This window comes from Callithrix jacchus, chromosome 3 (assembly GCF_049354715.1).
Source record: "Callithrix jacchus isolate 240 chromosome 3, calJac240_pri, whole genome shotgun sequence".
NCBI lineage: Eukaryota > Metazoa > Chordata > Mammalia > Primates > Cebidae > Callithrix > Callithrix jacchus.
In genome coordinates, this window is record NC_133504.1 from 16,303,845 (window position 1) to 16,320,637 (window position 16,793).

Genomic DNA, 16,793 nt, shown 5'->3' on the forward strand with positions numbered 1-16,793 from the left:
CATACACTTATGTGTTAATCCTAAGAGTCTCTGTAAAAGGTAGTTCAGTGATTATTTTTTTGCTGACAATTACTGAAAATATAATTATGAATAACTACCCAAAAGAGTAATAATAAAATATTGAGTAAAAACATTTTTTGAAATGGAAAAGAGTATAAAAATTCTTTACAAAGGAGAAGGAAATATTAAGTGAATCTTGAGCAGTTGATGGAATTTGAATGGGCAGAAAAGAGGGAAGAGCATTTCAGGCAGAAAAAGCACTGTTGGCACAGGCCATTTCCATCTGGAATGGAGAATATGGCTAACTTCATGGAGATATTTCCACAGGGTCCCTCACATTTTCTTTTCTAGTAAATCCACGCTGTATTGTGTTAGGAATAGCTGCTGAGGGAAAATCTGTATGACTCTTCTAGGGAGTTATAAAATATCAGCAAATGTTTATTCAAATAATAATTTTCTCTGTTACAAAATTTTTCCTTGTCATCACTTGTTTGTAAGGGAAGAACATATTCTAATAAGCTACTCTATATTCAATTGTCCAATTGATGTCAATATATACAAGTTTTTGTTAATTTACATAATTTAAAATCAGTTTGTTCTACTTATCATGAGTTTAAAGATGGAAACTTAATTATTACTAGGTTAAACAAGACTAAAATCCAATAAAAAAGAGTTAAAAGTTTTCATAAGTTTATAAACAAGTGATTACATTTGTGATAAAGGATAAAGATGGAATTGTGTAATGAAATCCTAACCCCAAGAACTTAGAGACAATCTGTCTTTATAAATTGCTTTCTTATTAATAACCAATCTAATATACATTAAATGATATTTTCCACCAGTTATTAAATCATTCCTTTATAAGAAGTGACTTACCTTTAGTCTATTAAAACACCAAGAGACCTTTCTTTTTATTGTATATCCTACTGTCTATCCCAAATAAATGGACCTCTGTGTCCTTAACTTACCTCCTGTTTTATTTATTAGTGAGAATAGAATCAGCAGAGGATTATAAAGATAGAACTATTAGAAATCTTCCTTCTATTTTATGTTGTTTCTTTGTAAAGCCCTTAAAACACTTGAAAAGATTCTAAAATATTTTTCCCCTGAAATCTCTGAAATTTAGGGTATCTTTTTCTGCAAATCTTAAATAGGGTAAGAATCATCAAAGTCATTGACTCTGCTGCAGACCTTTGCTGGTGCCTCCGGAGACTATAGTGGACAATTAGGTTTTATGTATAGCCTAAATGTTCTCCCCTAAGTGGTAACCATGAACCTAAAATTTTGTTATATTTCAAAAGGGCGAAATGCATATCATTCTCTGTGGGATATGTATTGTTATTATATATGTCATCTCACAGCAAAGATTACACTGGAAAAGCTTAATTGATATGAATACATCCAAATTCCTAGAGAAAAATCGGAATAAATCTCAAAAACATAGTAGTAAAAAGATGAGGTATATGCCTCTATAATAGCTAGTTTATTTTAGATGTTTTCTAAATTAACTGTTCTTCAATTCTATCATCTCTCCTCATTCACTTGCGTGCCACGTGAAAATGAGAAGGAATTTAGAGAAATAAGACTCAGGATTAAAATGTAAAGTGTAGAGCCATTTCCATCCAACTACAACTTTTTTTAAACCAACATTTTCAAAATATGGTAATCTCTCTTTAGTAGAAAATATATACTTAGCATTACAGCTATATTTTCTTATTTAATTTAATACTAGTAACCTTAGTCAGGCATGGTGGCTCACACCTGTAATCCCAGCACTTTGGGAGGCTGAGGCAGGTGTATCATTAGAGGTCAGGCATTCGAGATCAGCCTGGCCAACATGATGAAACCCTGTCTCTAATAAAAGTACAAAAATTAGCCGGACATTGTGGTGCACTCTTGTAATCCCAGGTACTAGGGTGACTGAGGCAGGAGAATTGCTTGAATCCGGCAAGCAGATGCTGCAGTGAGCTGAGATAGTGTCACTACACTCCAGCCTGGGTGACAGACCAAGACTCCATCTCAAAATATATACATATTAGTAACCCCAATGCCAGCGGGTGGATCACGAGGTCAAGAGATTGAGACCATCCTGGTCAACATGGTGAAACCCCACCTCTACTGAAAATACAAAAAATTAGCTGGGCATGGTGGCGCATGCCTGTAATCCCAGCTACTCAGGAGGCTGAGGCAGGAAAATTGCCTGAACCCAGGAGGCGGAGGTTGAGGTGAGCCGAGATCGCGCCATTGCACTCTAGCCTGGGTAACAGGAGCAAAACTCCGTCTCAAAAAAGAAAAAAAAAAAAAAAATTCATTGTAAAGTAGAAGTGAGGGCTTACTTTTTTGAATGGCAAAAAAGTAAGTAAGGGATGAACAGACCAGCCTTTTATTGTTGTTTTAGTACAGATTAGGTTCATTTGCGAGTGACAGAAAGTGCACAATAACATTGGTTTAAGAAATATTTTTCTTCCTCTTAAGAGGAAAAGACAAGACAAGAAAAGAAAAGAAAAGAAAAGAAAAGAAAAGAAAAGAAAAGAAAAGAAAAACTATGCAAGAGAGCAGCTCAAGGCTGGAATGGGGGATTGCCAATCCTTCTCTCGTTTTGCCACTCAAACGTGGGATTTCTTCTTGGAGATTGAAGAAACAGAAGATACATCCTCTGCTTTCATTCATTCTGGCTTCTTTTTAGCCATCAGAGAAAAGAAGAGGTTTCTCTTTAAAGACACTTTCAAGATGTTAAAGATATTCCAGTTTTCCTGGCAGCCTTGTGTGCCCCTCTGGCCAAGTTCTGGACAGGAAATTGTAAATAGAAGTGGCATGCTGAATTTCTTGGAAGCATCTCTGAAGTATGTCCAGAGACTCCAGATGCATTCTGCCCTGTGGAACTCAGACTTTAACTGAAGCAAAAAGGATGGTTACAAGTAGGAAAGGAGCCTGATCAGATCATCTCAGAAATATCACTAAAGAAGTAATATGGAATTAGTTGAGGGGTGGATACCCCATTTTACATGATGTGATTATTACATATGGCATTCCTATATCAAAATTTTTCATGTACACCATAAATATATACACCTGCTATGTACCCACAAGAATTACAATTAAAAAATAAAAAACATAAAGCATGTCAAGAGTTTGACAACACAAATTATAAAAAAGACAAATAATAAGAAAATGTGTTGATCAGTGGGGAGGGGCAAAACTGGCTTCAGAGAACATAGTATGTGATCGACATTATAGCACATTTCAAAAATAGAGAGAAGGAAACACAATGAGAAATGACCCCTCAAAAAAAAAAAAAAGACTTGTCCATTGATTGGTTGCGAGAAAAGAGAGAGTGGTGTAAGATAACCATATTTACTCCTTTATTAACTGGGAGAATGACAGTGCCATGACAAAGATAGAGTATACAAGAAAAGGAAGAGTCTTATAGACAATATTGTGAGTTAAGTTCTAGATAAATATACTGAAGGTGATGCCTATGAGACACCCACTTAACAAATATACAGGTGGGAGTACAAGACCTGGAAATAGGTGACATTAGATGGCTAGAACTCTGAGACAGGGTTTTCCAATATTTTTCATGGTTGAGAAGCACACCTGGGTGTTTCATCCAGTTGAGGTAAATAAACCTGGTGGTGACTCAAAGAGATCCCTGGCCTGTGGTCTCTAGCTGTGCTTGGCCCCAGCCCCTGGGGAACGCAGATGAGGAAAGGTCCTTCCCTGTCATGGACCAAGCTATTCAATGTGTGGTCTTTTAACCAGCAGGAAAATCATAACCAGGAAGCTTGTTAGAATTACAGACACTGTCTTCCACCACATACTCACTTCCACCACATACTCACTGAAATGTGCACATATTATATCAAGGGATATGTGCACATTTGGCTGTGTCCCCACTCAAATCTCATCTTGAATTCCCACGTGTTGTCAGAGGTGCTTGGTGGAAGGTAATTGAATCATGGGGGCAGATCTTTCCCATGCTGTTCTTGTGGTAATGAATAAGTCTCACAAGAGCTGATGGTTTTCAAAAGTGGAGTTTCCTTGTACAAGTTCTCTCTCTGCTGTCATCCATGTAAGATGTGACTTGTGCCTCTGCCATGATTGTGAGGCCTCACCAGCCATGTGGAATTCTAAGTCCATTAAACCTGTCTTTTGTAAATTGCCTAGTCTTGGATATGTCCTTATCAGCAGCATGGAAAAGAACTAATACAGTACATTGGTATTGGTAGAGTTGGGTGCTGCTGAAAAAATACCTGAAAATATGGCAGCAACTTTGGAACTGGGTAACAGGCAAAGGTTGGGACAGTTTGGAAGGCTCAAAAGAAGTCAGAAAATGTAGGAAAGTTTGAAACTTCCTAGAGACTGTTGAATGACTTTGACAAAAATGCTGATAATAATATGGACAATGAAATCCAGGCTAAAGCGGTCTCAGATGGAGATGTTGGAAAGGGAGCAAATGTGACTCTTGTTATGTTTTAGCAAAGAGACTGGTGGCTTTTTGCCCCTTCCCTGGAGATTTGTGGAACTTTGGACTTGAGAGGGATTATTTAGGGTATCGGGAAGAAGAAATTTCTAAGCAGGAAAGCGTTGAAGAGATGACTTGGATGCTGTTAAAGGCGTTCAGTTTTAAAAGGGAAATGGAGCATAAAAGTTCAGAAAATTGGCAGCTGGATGATGCCATAAAAAAGAAAATCTCTTTTTCTGAGGAGAAATTCAAGTTGGCTACAGAAATTTGCGTAAGTAATGAGGAGCCAAATGTTAATCACCAAGATAATGGGGAAATGTCGCCAGTGCAAGTCAGAGACCTTTGTGGAAGCCCCTCCTATCACAAGTCTGGAGAAAAAATGGTTTTGTGGGCCAGACCCAGGATCCCTTTGCTGTATGCAGCACAGGGAATTGGTGCCTCTGCTCGCAGCCACTCCCAGTCATGACTCAAAGGGGCCAAGGTACAGCTCAACTGTTGCTTCAAAGGGTGGAAGCCCCAAGACTTGTCAGTTTCCGAGTGGTGTTGAACATGTCAGTGCATACATATCAGGAACTGAGGTTTGGAAACCTCTGCCCAGATTCCAGAGGATGTATGGAAATGCTTGGATGCTGAGGCAGAAGTTTACCACAGGTGTAGGGCCCTCATGGAGAACCCCTGAAGCCCCCACGCAGAGTCCCTACTGGGGCATCATTTAGTGGAGTTGTGAGAAGAGGGCCACCGTCCCCCAGATCCCAGAATGGAAGATCCAGTGACAGTTTGCACTGTGTGCCTGGAAAAGCCACAGGCACTCAATGCCAGCCCATAAAAGCATCCAGGAGTGGGAATATGCCCACAAAGCCACAGTGTGGACCTGCTCAAGGCCATGGGAGCCCACCTCTTACATAAGCATGACTTGGATGTGAGACATAGAGTCAAAGGAGATCACTTTGGAGCTTTAAGATTTGATTTCCCTGCTGCGTATGGACTTGTATCGGGCCTGTAGCCCTTTTGTTTTTTCCATTTGGAATGGCTGCATTTACCCAATGCCTGCACCCCCATTGCATCTAGCAGGTTACTAGCTTGCTTGTGGTTTTATGAGCTCATGGGCAGAACGGACTTCCTTTGTCTCATATGAGACTTTAGACTGTGGGCTTTTGAGCTAATGCTAATATGTGTCAAGACTTTGGGGGGACTCTTGGGAAGGTATGATTGGTTTTGAAATCTGAGGACATGAGATTTGGGTGAGGTCAAGGTGTGGAATCATATGGTTTGTTTGTGTCCCCATCCAGATCTCATCTTTAATTCTCACATGTTGTGGAGGACATGGTGGGAGGTAATTGAATCATGGGGACAGATATTTCCCATACTGTTCTTGTGACAGTGAATATGTCTTACAAGATCTGATGGTTTTAAAAAGGGGAATTTCCCTGCACAAGCTCTCTCTCTTTGCCTGCTGCCGTCTATGTAAGACATGACTTGCTCCTCTCCCATGATTGTGAGACCTCCCCAGCCACGTGGAACTGTAAGTCCATTAAACATCTCCTTTTGTATATTGCCCAAACTCAGTTATGTTGTTATGAGCATCATGAAAATGAACTAATGCATCAAGCTTTCCAAACTCCACTGGTAGAGTGGCAAAGTCATGGAGAAGGATAGAGAAGAAGAAGCATCTCGCCATTAGAGAGAAGCAGCTTGACTTCAGAGGGACTGCTTGGATAGCAGGACTTTGAAGAATATTTCAGTTAGGGATGGCCAGACTCCAGGGAAAGACTACCTTCTCACTCCATCCCCTTTCCAGCTCTCGATCCTGCTGAGAGCCACTAATCAATATAATTCTCCACAGTCACCACCCGTCACTTTATTCATGCAACCTGATTCTTCCTGGATACTGGACAAGAACTCAGGTACTAAGAGGGCAAGTACAAGAGGCTGTCACCATGACCCTCCAGTCAGGTACTAAAAGGGAAAATGCAAAAGGCTATCACATAACCCTCCACTGAGCTGTTAAACACTTAAGCTATCCATGGACAGCAAAGCTAAAAGAGCATACTGTAGCACATGCCTTCTAGAGCTCCAGAGGTCATGGATACCCCTCTTGGTCCTGCTGCAGGGCCACACAGAGTTCTATACCTGCCAGAACCCAGAAGCTTTCCTGGCCCCTGCACCCTCTCACCTGTGTTTCCCTTCCCATGAGAGGTTGAGAGCTGTGGGCTGAGTCAATGAGCTAACCACTTTGTGAGTCCCACCAAGAGGTAGGCTTCAGAAGGAAATTTGAGTCCTCCTTGTTTATTGAATGGAGAAAAGACATCAATGAATGTGGAAATGCTTAGAAAGAGACAAGAGGAATATAGAAGAGATAGGGCAAAGTCATTAAATTAAGATGACAAAGAAGACTTTTAACAGCAATAGTCGAAGGATAGATTTTTTCTTTTTTTGAGATGGAGTCTCTCTGTCACCCAGGATGAAGTGCACTGGTGCATCTTGAGTCACTACAATCTCTACCTCCTCTGTTCAAGTGGTTCTCTTGTCTCAGCCTCCCAAGTTGCTGGGACTAAAGGTGTGTGCCACTACACCTGGCTAATTTCTTTTTATATATAGTAGAGACAGTGTTTCCTTCAGTTAGCAAGGATGGTCACAATCTCCTGAGAGGTTGTGATCTCTTGACTGAGGCCCACCTCACCCTCCCAAAGTGCTAGGATTACAGGTATGATCCACTGTGCTCAGCCTAAGATAGATTTTTAAATCAGAAAAGGGATAAGTCTTTGGAAGTAAATAGAAAGAGGTTAGAATAGAGGCAGAATACATTAGGCTATAGATTTAGAGGTTGTAATTTCATAATTCAGCATAATTCATCCGTTGAATATTCAATTATATCTTTGAAGTAGGAGGTCTCAAGTATGATAAAGATGAACAATGAAACAAACTAGCGTAGGCTGATGCAACCGGTTACGAGGCAACGCAGGAAAGAGCCAAGTCTGTGTTATTTCTGGTACCGTGGCATGGCCATGCTGTAGTTCTCATGGAGGATTCAGTCCAGCCTCATTGCAGCAGACATTTCTATTGCTCCAAAGAGGAAGTGAATGAAGCCAAGGCATGACCTTTATTAAGGCTGCACTAATTTTGGTGGCAAAGTCAGAGATAGAAAACACATCACCTAATTAAAATTCTGTTTATTTTTCTAAAGGAGCACTGTATTAGGCTAGAGAAAAAATAATCATCTTATCACTCTGTAAAAGGTGAAATATGACTCATTTAATTACAATCATTAATCTTTTCATGGGAAAATATGAGACTGAACCAAATTCAAATGTTTGATTCTTTTTTAAAATTTCTATATATGAGCACCAAGGTTGGCAGTGCTGGCTTATATTTTTCACTTACATTTCTGAACCATTTTCTTTACATGTTGAAAATAGCTAGCCTTTTTGCACAAAGCACAGTCTCTAGGGATTTTGTTATGCCTGATTAAAAAAATGTGTGTGCTCTTATTGCCACAGGAAATAACTTCTGTAATTTAGAGGCTGTCTGAACCCTCTTGTTTCCTGGGAAACTGTCAGTGTTTTGCTCATAATAGTTTAGGTATATAGATAGAAGATAGGAAAAAAGGGTGGAGGAAGGGGAGAAAAGGAGAGAACAGTAGAGAGTAGGTAACCTAGAATATTAGCATAAAGTGTAAACTGAGTATTAGCCTTAAGTATAATGTTGACATCAGTAATTGCTAACGTCTTCTGGCTCTGACTTTTCAAAAAATATATAGTTCTATAAAAACCTTTAGATATAGTATAATTTTTCACTAGAGTGAAATTGAGTGACACCATACCTAATGCTATATTTATCTCTTCTTAGCACTTTAAATTATAAACTTTTTTTCTGTTTTAGTGCTTAATTTTCTCCTTTGTTCTATGCCATTTTCTCTCTTTATAAAGTAATGTCAGGCAGAGGAGGGGCTCCTGGCACCACAGGAAGAAAAAGGCCCAGTCTGTCTTGAATATACTTAAGACAGAACATCTTCCATTTAAAGGGGACATTCACATAAACATCTGTAGTCACACAAGAGCGAATACCTTCCATAATCTGAACGAGTCCCTACTCTGCTGGTTCAATACCATTTATAAAAATAAATTTAGAATGACTTCACTGCAATATTCTGTGTACATCTGTTTTTAAGTCTGGAGACTCTAGAAATTGGTGCTTCAAAATAGCAGGCTTTTATGTCCTGAATCTTATTGATCTGAAGATTTATAAAAACGCATTTCATAACTTCTACTGCTGTATGTTTTTCTTTGTAAATACCTGTAACTTAATTAAAATCCCAAGTAAAATGATAATTTCTGTTAGTATTGCTTAAATAATGTATAGTAGATTATCTAAGTAATATTGCTTAGATAATTCTAATAGCAGAATTTAGAAATTTGGGTAATTGCTTAGATAATTTCTGTTAATATTTCTGATTGGTGAAATTAAGCTAATTTTTCCAGTATTTTTGCAGTATTTTTCTGTATAATACACATGGATTAAAATGAAATATGTATAGTGTTTTCATTTTAAACACACTTTGTGCTTATTTTAAAGTTCTAGGAATTTTTTACCAAATAAGATTTAGACGATGATCTCAATTCTTGATCAACTTTTCCCACATTGATTTAATGCAATCATTTTAAAATTATGACTGGAAAAATGTACCTGAAATCATGCTCAGTGACCTTTTGGTAAGTTAAACTGGCCAAGGTATATTTAGAATATAAGGAAGAAAATGTTCTTGAATTGAATTTCAAATAATCCACCCTTTATCAAACTAAGATCTAAAAGAACTCTAGAAATTATAGCAAGGCAGTATAGTCATTATTTGTTTTTCTAATTCACCATAAAATGTGTCATATGCCATGATCACTGCCCTTAGCCCTGAAGTTTCCAGTCTAGTAAAGAGAATAATGACTTGTAAATATTACCTATCCACAAAGAAAAACAGTGAATGAGAACTATGGCCTATAAGAATTCAGTGGAGGAGGGATCATTTCTGGCTCAGCTAAGCCAAGAAAGGCAATGTGGAGGACATTTAAGCAAAAGAATTGATAAAATTCCCTTAGGCCAAAATGCACACTCAGATTCACAGAGATCAGGCCACATTCTGGATTTTGAATAATTACTCTTGTCACTCTAGGGATGTCCTGACCCTTTTCTGACTAAAGAAAAGGTAACATCTGTCATTCTAAGATTTTACCTTCCAAATTTTGATTTTATTGTAACCGAATGTTTGTATTAAGTTAGTTATCCAACAGTACACTCTACTCCAGAGTCAGAGCAAATTCCGTGTTTATTTTTCATTTGAAAAAGAAAACATAGAAGAGTTTCTTTTTCAAATGAAAAATAAGAGATTGGGAAGTACGTTGTGCATGCTGTGTGTGTGTCTGTGTGAGTGTGTGTGTATGTGTGAGTGTGTGTGGTGAATGAACACAACTAGAAAAAATGGTTTCAAAAAACAAACTGTAAAGATGACTTGTCTAGAATCAGGCTTAGGAAGGAAGTCTTTGGATATGAAAAGGACTCGAGAGAAAAGAAATACTATCTCTTTCCAGAAGGAAGCTAGGAGCAACAATATCTATGAAAAACATTTTATGGCTTGTGATTTACTTTAAGAAATCAACTGCTATTTCATGGATTTGACAAAGGAAAGGTAATATTGACAAAGTATTTCCTTGAAATGCTACTATAGGGATTTAGAATGTAACTGGCATTATATTCTAAAGCTTGTGTATGAAGCTGCTACTGTGGTAATTGATATATAATAACTACAAAGTTGCATTTAAAATTTTGAATCTAATCATTATAGCCATTTAATTAAAATGGATTTCAAAGTCTTTATGGGGATTTAATTTCACTTATAATTACTTAGGTGATACATAATCATGACTTTAATATAAAAATCCCAATATTTTGGATGAATGATGTTTCCCTTGGTTACCAACACTGTCTTAGTTCCTGTCTTAGAGATAATGACTGAAATCATTTAATATGTTTCTTCCTAGATCATATTTAATATATTTATACAAGTATATGTGACCACAAATAAATATACATATATGTAATATATATTTTTTAAGAAAATATTCTAATTAGGGGATTAATACTATGTATCCATTCCATGAGTTTCCTTTGCTTTCAAGGGGAGAAAGTTGCATTCAGAATTTGTTCTTGCCTCTCTCCAACACTAATCCATTCTGCCTCAGAATAGAGAGGTGAATATTCTGTTCGGGGTGTTTAGATGGAGAATATGGGCCAGCATAGTCCAGCCTCTTTTGTTTCCTTTCCTCTCACTTCTGATTGTCCTTTGCTCCATTCTTCTCTAACTGTTCCTTTCTTCCAACATAGCATATGATTTACTAATTTCTCATATTTCTGGTTGATCATGTTCCATTCGGCTAGAATGTAAACTCCATGAGACCAAAGATTCTGCTCTGTTTTATTTGTTGCAAAATCCATAGTCCTCAGACAGTGCTTGGCACATTGTATATTTTCAAAACCCATTGGAAGATGAAAATGAGTAAGTGTGGGTACTAAATAAATCAGCGTCTATTGAAGGCTTTTTCTTATTGCATTTTAGGTTTGGGGGTACATGTGAAGAACATGTAAGATTGTTGCATAGGTACACACATGGCAGTGTGATTTGCTGCCTTCCTCCCCTTCGCTTATATCTGGCTTTTCTCCCCATCTCTCCCCAACTCCCCTCCCCCCACTGTCCCTTCCCTATTTTTCCCCAACAGACCCCAGTGTGTATTGAAGGCTTTTTAATTTGTCTTGTTTATAAAATTTTCTTCTATAAAAGTCGTAATTTCTTCTGTGTCTCTAATGCTTTACTATGAATTACTTTACAAAGTAAAATTTGCATATGGATTAAAATAATCAAATGGTGAGAATAGTGCTTTAATGCTGTTCAGAGAGTTCTTTGGTCCTACCTCCCTTATACAGAGTTATGCTTCCTAAGGGCAATCATTTTTATTTTATTACTTATTTTGAGACAGAGTCTCACTCTGTCACCCAGGCTGGTGTGCAGTTGCGTAATCTCAGCTCATTGCACCCTCTGCCTCCTGAGTTCAAATGATTCTCTTGACTCAGCCTCCCAAGTAGCTGGGATTAGAGGCATGCACCACCACACCTGGCTCATTTTTTTATTTTTAGTAGAGATGGGGTTTCACCATGTTGTCAATGCTGGTCTTGAACTCCTGGCCTTCAGTGATCCGCCCACCTTGGCCTCCCAAAGTGCTGAGATTACACGTGTGAGCCACTGCACCCAGCTGAGTAATCATTTTTAAATGCTCACTCTTTTCTTACTGTTATGACTACAGTCACGTGCTGCTCAACAGCAGGAATACGTTTTGCAAAATATATCGTTAGGTGATAGTTATTGTGTGACCATCATAACATGTACTTACACAAACGTAGATGGCATAGTCTACTGCAAACTGAGGTGATGTGGTATAGCCTATGGCCTCTAGACTGCAAACCAGTACAGCATGTACAGTATTGAATGATGTAGGCAGTTGTAACACAATGGTATTCATATATCTAAACATAGAAATGATACAGTAAAACTACATTTGCTAAAGATAAAAACAAATGGTTCACCTGTATAAAGCACATATTATGAATGGAGCTTGCAGTATTGAGTAAGTCAGTCAGTGAGTGGTGAGTGAATGTGAAGGCCTAGGATATTACTGTGCACTAATATAAAATTTTTAAACACTGTACATTTAGGCTACACTAAATTAAAAAATATGTATATATATTTTTCTTCAACAATGAATCCTCCTTAGCTTACTGTAACTCTTTTACTTTATAAACTTTTATTTTTTTAACTTTTTGACTCCTGTAACAATGATTAGCTTTAAAACACATTTTACGGCTTATAAAATGTTTTCTTTATATCTTTATTCTAAAAGCTTTTGACTATGTTTAAATTTTGCTTCATGTCTTAATTTCTTTTTGTTTTTAAAAACTAAGATACAAGCACACACATTAGCCTGTACCTACACAGAATCTGGATTACCTACACCTCCACATCTTGTCCCATGGAAAGTCTTCAGAGCGATAACATGCATGAAGCTGTTATCTCCATCAATAACAATGTCTTCTTCTGGAATACCTCCTGAATACCTGCCTGGGGATGTTTTACAGCTAACTGTTAAAAATATAACTAGAAGGCAGGCTCTCTAAAATAAATATGAAAAGTATAGTATAGCAAATATACAAACCAGTAATGTTTATTATCATTACCCAAGTATTATGTACTGTACATAATTGTATGTGCTATACGTTAGTGTGACTGGCAGTGCTGTAGGTTTGTTTATACCAGCATCACAACAAGCACGAGTAATCTACTGCTGTTTGATGATACCATGGCTATGACATCACTAGGCAAAAGGAATTTTTCAGCTTCATTTTAATCCTATGGGATCACGATTCTGCCTGCAGGCTGACATTGGCCAAAATGTCATTACGTGGTGCATGACTGCAGAGCCATACATCTGAATAATACCCTTATATTATTTTTGGTTCACCTTTTGTTTTCCCTTAATTCCGTAATTGTTTTCTACTGCCTGTAAGTGCTTTTTCAAACGTTCATTTTCTTCCTCACACTCTCAATCCTATGATTTTGTCTTTGTGATACAGTCCATATTTCACTGCACTCCAAGCCACAATGGCCATCAGAGAGTTTGCTCTTCTAACTACATTGTGTGTTTTCTAAGAACTTCTTCATGGATTTCATTTGAGGAAACTACATTACTACTTTTGTAAATTGGATAAGCTCCTAGGATTCTTGGTATATTTCTTGTCTATTTCCTCATGTTGCTGTAGTATTTTCTTTAATATTTTCCCAGGAGAACATTTATGTTAAACTGAATTGAAAATGCTGAATGAAAATAACGCTCACCCAGAATTTTAAAAGGCTTTATCTTTTTCTCTTGTAGCATCCATATATGAATATTTACTTATTCTTTCAAAATATTCAAAAGATCTTTCAGAATCTTCTCTTCATAATGTTTGGCAGTTTTACAAAAATAGGTCTAGTTTTCTATTTAAGCTCAATCTCCTTCGAACTTAAATAGGCTCGTTGAACTTTGACAATACACGTTTTTATCATTTTGGAAAATGTTCTGGAAAGAAGTCTCTATATCTTCTTTCTTTCTTTTTCATCTCCCAAAAACTCACAAAACGTATAGAAATTTCTCATTTGCTGATATCTCCTTCCTGTTGTCTTTTGAAGTGTACACATCTTTAGTCATTCAGTAGTCTTTTAATGAACACTGTGAGTTAAAGAAAATAGAAATGTGCTTACTCTTGAAATATTTTGAATATTTTATTTAAATACAGATAATATTTAGATTTATCTGTAACATTTATATTCAAGATATAAGATATCGAGTTTATGTTATTATTTATTTATTTATTATTTATTTTTTATTTTTTTATTTTTTTGAGATGGAGTTTCGCTCTTGTTACCCAGGCTGGAGTGCAACGGCTTGATCTCGGCTCACCACAACCTCGGCTTCCTGGGTTCAGGCAATTCTCCTGCCTCAGCCTCTCGTCTTTTTTTCTGAATATTTTCAATGTCTGGGTTTTTTGATCCACAGATGCAGAACCTATTACAGATACAGAAGGACAACTTTTATGTGTACGAAATACAGTTTAGGGGAACAAAAACTCTGCTTTGACTTATCTTAATCTACACATTTTCTGCTTCTAGAAGAATACTGAATTTTTTTGTTGTTCAGTTTTCTCTTAGATTTTTAAAACCTGGTTTTTTTTGTTGTTGTTTTGGGTAATTAAACCTAGTTTTGCTGAAAGGCTTATGCATGCAGCTATTACTATAATGAGATGTGTGTAAAGCTACATATTTAAGTTTACAATTTTAAGCTTAATTATTATAAATACCTAATTAACAACATTGAACATCCAGATTAAAAAAGTGATTCATCAAAAATGCTTACAAGGAATAAGAACAGAAGCTATAAGCTTTAGGAAAAGTCTTTGCTATACCTTTCCCCTCATTCTTTCAAGGAAGACACTTTTCTCTGAGAGGAAATATGAAGTAGTATCCAGACAAAATTTCTACATGCTCCCTTCCTAAAGAGACACTGATACTCTAAATCAATCTCACCCCAGTTAGAATGGTGATCATTAAAAAATCTGGAGACAACAGATGCTCGAGAGGATGTGGAGAAATAGGAACACTCTTACACAATTGGTGGGAGTGTAAATTAGTTCAACCACTGTGGAAGACAGTGTGGTGGTTTCTCAAGGATCTAGAAATAGAAATTCCATTTGACCCAGCAATCCCACTACTGGGCATATACAAATCATTCTATTATAAAGACACATGCACACGTATGTTCATTTGCTGTTTACAATAGCAAAGACCTGGAACCAACCAAAATGCCCATCAATGATAGACTGGACAAAGAAAACGTGGTACATATACACCATGGAATACTATGCAGCCATAAAAAATGATGAGTTCATGTCCTTTGTAGGGACTTGGATGAATCTGCAAACCATCATTCTCAGCAAACTGACACAAGAACAGAAAGCCAAGCACCACATGTTCTCACTCATAGGTGGGTGTTGAACAATGAGAACATGTGGATTTGGGGAGAGGAGCATCAGGCACTGGGGGCAGTTGTGGGGGTAGGGGAGAGACAGAGGAGAGTGGGGAGGGAGGGAAGGTGGGGAGGAAAACATGGGGAGAAATGCCAGATATAGTATGCACCTAAAGTTAAATAAATAAATTTAAAAAAAAATCAAGGGTGCTTTTATTGCTCTCTGGAACTACACAAAAGTTTGAAGTATTAAAGAATCACTACCTTTGTCAGATAGCAACACTGAAACATTTCCTCATTTGAACCATCCTCTTAAAGACCTGATTTCTATAGTAGCCATAATAATAAATGTTATGATTTATTAAACATTTATTGAGTTTTACATCAACCTGTTTTATTATTATGCAAAAACTTCTCAGTAAAAAATGTTTTATTACCCTGATATTTAATTGGCTTAAAACAACAATAAATACCTATTAGCTTCAAAGTTTCTGTGAGTCAGGAATTCAGGAGCTGCTTAAGTAGGTATCCTAGCTCAGAATCTTTCATGAGGTGTATGTCAAGATCTCAGTTAGGAAGGCTTGACTGGGATAGAGAAGCTGATTCCATGATGGCTCAGTGAAACAGCTGGGAAGCTGATGAAGCCTATTGGTAGATGCCCTTAGTTTCTTCCAGGTTGCTTCTTGAGTGTTCTCACAACGTGATGATTACCTTTCCCAGACTGAGTGATCCAAAAGGGTGCAAGATGGAAGTTGCAATGCATTTGATAACCTAACCACAAAATTCATGCACAATCAAGTCACTTAACCCAGCCAATGTTCAAGAGGAGGGAAATTAGGCACCACTCTTTGAAGAATGGAGTTCAAAAAACTTGAGAAACAATTTTAAAGCCACTGCAGTCATCCTGATACAGAAGCTAGAAAAAAAATTATTTAGGCAGATAGTGAGGGTAAAGGAGTCCTCAGCAAGGCTTCCTTTTAACAAAAAGTAGCCCCCAAATCATTTCTTTTCTAACAAAGAGCAGCTTGAAAAATCAAACTGCAGATGTAGATAATCAAGCTGGATGCTTGCACAGGTGAGTGCCAGCAGCTGTGCCAATAGAATAGGGTCTCTGTCTCTCTTCCAGCCATGCTAACATTCTACTAGTCTCTTGTATTTCCCATGATCTTTCCCATCACAGGTTATAGGAGACTACTCTTTTTACCTGCCTGTTCAACATTTTCCTGCCTGAAACTCTGGAGCACTGTTGCTTCATCCTATAAATGTTCACTGAGTTTTACATAAACTCATAGATTTCTTTTGAATTATTCAAAATCTTTCTTAGAATACCAAAACCAAAACTTAACTATTAAATACAAAGCAATATAAACCACAAACTACTTTACATATCCATTCAGTAGTTAGGTTATGAAAACCAAATGTCATGAATGAGAAATTATTTAAGAAAAACTAGTAGACAAGTCTGTCAGTCAAGGCCCCTACAACTACATGTTTGCAAAGTGATTTTGAACCTCTCTTGCTAAAGCAGTTTCAACCAGGAGTTGAATTCATAAACAGGGATAAGTCCATCAGATCCTTAACTCTACGGTACTCAGTCTTTTCTGAAGTTTGTCCGTTTTTTTTTCTACATTTGGGTTTTAGGAGATACTACTATCACCATTCAGGGCTATTTTACATAAACTAGGTTGAGTGGGTCTCTCTTCATTTCAGTTAAAGATATCTCTGACCAAAAG

General features: G+C 37.2%; 1 protein-coding gene and 1 long non-coding RNA gene across 3 annotated transcripts in view; one reads left to right on the plus strand and one right to left on the minus strand.

Moving 5' to 3' along the window:
- Positions 1-16,793, plus strand: part of GLRA3 (glycine receptor alpha 3) — a 185,890-nt gene that overhangs the window by 9,824 nt on the left and 159,273 nt on the right. The gene's annotated exons all lie outside the window — the stretch shown is intronic.
- LOC108590766 (uncharacterized) overlaps positions 13,796-16,793 on the minus strand; it is a 148,761-nt gene continuing 145,763 nt past the window's right edge. Inside the window, exon 3 of the long non-coding RNA XR_001910411.4 lies at positions 13,796-14,103. This is a non-coding gene — a long non-coding RNA (uncharacterized LOC108590766). The remainder of the gene's footprint in view (positions 14,104-16,793) is intronic.